Source organism: Sinocyclocheilus rhinocerous, unplaced genomic scaffold (genome assembly GCF_001515625.1).
Source record: "Sinocyclocheilus rhinocerous isolate Xijiao unplaced genomic scaffold, SAMN03320098_v1.1 scaffold2753, whole genome shotgun sequence".
Classification (NCBI taxonomy): domain Eukaryota; kingdom Metazoa; phylum Chordata; class Actinopteri; order Cypriniformes; family Cyprinidae; genus Sinocyclocheilus; species Sinocyclocheilus rhinocerous.
This window is the reverse complement of record NW_015633528.1, coordinates 226,838-229,256: the sequence shown is the minus strand read 5'-3', so window position 1 is coordinate 229,256 and position 2,419 is coordinate 226,838. Positions and strand designations below refer to the sequence as shown.

Genomic DNA, 2,419 nt, shown 5'->3' with positions numbered 1-2,419 from the left:
GTTACTTTATAAAAACTAGTGACTTTTACACTTAAAATACTTGCGTGGTTTTATTTGTAATATCGATAATTTTCTCATCCATTTTTTTTCTCTAAAGAGACTCTGCCTCCTTTGCCTTGACCGATGGCAGAAGCCGTACAACACAAACATCAGAAATTCATTCATCTTCAATTATGATCCTTGCGACTTTGAGGTTATTTTGGCAGGTTATTTTATATTCATTTCATGCATGCAAATTAAAACTGATGAATGGAAATTGGGCAGTTCAATTAAGTATAGAATTTTTGTAACGGCTACAAAAATGTGGGAATGTTTTTGTATTACAATTTGTATAGCCACAGTTTTACTACAAATAGCATGCTTAAACTATGGTGTGTGCAGCAAAACGTTTTAACTAATAACCTTTATTTGTTGCAAAACCATGTGTAATATTCGTAAGTTTTGTTGCAAACAATTTTTACTGTTATTTTATAATGAAACCGTAGTAATACATTTATAATTTACAGAAAGCATTCATTGTTAGAAAAGAATTTATTGTAATGTAAATGCTCTACAAGTTTGAGGCATTAATTGTAACATTAGTATATACACCAAATATTTTGACCATACTTCTTTCACAGCAGGAAAACATTTTCTGAGACACCAGGGGCCGGTTGCAGCAGCTAGACATAACGCTGGGTGTGAGCCCTACGCTGGGCTTTGCAACGTCCAGCTTTACCATAAATATTTACACCTGTTGCACCAACTGAAACTACCATCAGGCGCAGCTACGCCACGCCGACACAATCTCCCGCAGTTATAGATATAGCTGAGACGACGTTCACGCCGCAATGGCTACAACTACTAATATAGAACTGAACTGCTCAAGACATCAATATAATATTTGACTGCATAATTACTACATGCTTGACAGAAATAGATTTTGTATTCAATGTCGACAGTGTGGTAGGCCTACACAGAGCTTCGCGATGGATATCGCTTATCCTGCCCGAAAACACCATAAACATAGCAGTTCACCGCTGCTAACAGACATGAATACTAAAAATGAATAATGTCCGAGCAAATCATGACTTTTCACTTTAGACCTACCTCTGACTAGGAGTAAGATTTAGTCTCAGACGTAGCACTACGCCGAGATGGTGCAACCAACCGGCCCCAGGACCGCAGCGGACTGGTGCTGTAACAAATTGAAATGGATTTTATTTTATTTTTTAATTTATAATGCATACCAACAAGCAGATGAGCACCAAATTAAATCCCTACACAAAGCTGCGTGGGCAGAAAGTTCTCCAGCGGAACAGTTCACTTCTTCCCGGTTTGTGAACAGATGGGACTGTAAGAAGCTCTGCACAGAACTTGTGGATAAACACACGTGGGCTACGGTCGGGCTAAGAATTTTTCATCCTTCAGGATCCAACAGTTCACTGTATACGGGTAAAAAAAAAAAAAAAAAAAAAAATTACCTTTTTTGCCATTTCAGAAAGCATCAGAAAGTCATTCTATAATCATTGTCAGCCTCTGCTGTTTGTACTGTAAAACTATAGTACTTTGTCTATTGAGAGAGATATATATATATATATCCTAGACATAAAAAGTATGGAAAACAAAACATGACAAAAACAGGCTACTGCAAGTTAAATTAAAGTGTACAGAAAACTAAAATAAAATGAGATGTAAAATATTGAACCACTATAAATGTGTATTGTACCTTTTATTATTAATTGTTGTCATTTTTATTAATTGTTGTTGTTACTTTATTAGGTTTGAGTTATTTTAATTTTATTGATAAATGTGGCCTTGTCAACCATTTTAAATGAAAAAAAAAGTTAAACCATTTATAATTTATTTTATTTCCGTAACGTCTATTGTAGAGTAACAAATTTGTTTTAAATTTGAGTGGTTAATTAACAGTAGCCTATAATAACCCTCCTGCAAACAACAATATATTGTATTTGAATTTTTTTTTTTTTACAGATAAAACGGAATAAACTGGTTCTTAATCCCTTATAGACCTAGGCCTATATATCACCAAACCAGCCACAATGCAAAACACAGATAAACCGAAATAGCGCATCTCTCAGTCTCTCACACACACACACTTTGTCAAACGAGGTCAGTTACAATCCAGAACACACAGAAATCAAGAGGTGACACCACAACACATCCAGTATGAATTAACACACACAAACCCCACCCCACAAGCCCACAAAAACTGAGATGGAAAGTTGTGGTCTGTTAGATAATTTGTTGTAATAATAATAATAATAATAATAATAATAATAATAATAATAATAATAATAATAATAATAATAATAATAATAATAATAATAATAATAATAATAATAATAATAATAATAATAATAATAATAATAATAATAATAATAATAATAATATTGTGGGAACTTTGCATTTAAAAAAA

The 2,419-nt window shown here is 33.2% G+C and overlaps 1 long non-coding RNA gene across 1 annotated transcript in view; it reads right to left on the bottom strand.

Moving 5' to 3' along the window:
• Positions 1–1,129: 1,129 nt before the first annotated feature.
• Positions 1,130–2,419, bottom strand: part of LOC107744211 (uncharacterized) — a 2,224-nt gene continuing 934 nt past the window's right edge. Inside the window, exons 3-4 of the long non-coding RNA XR_001640465.1 lie at positions 1,264–1,424; positions 1,130–1,177 (exon numbers count right to left, since the gene is read on the bottom strand). This is a non-coding gene — a long non-coding RNA (uncharacterized LOC107744211). The remainder of the gene's footprint in view (positions 1,178–1,263; positions 1,425–2,419) is intronic.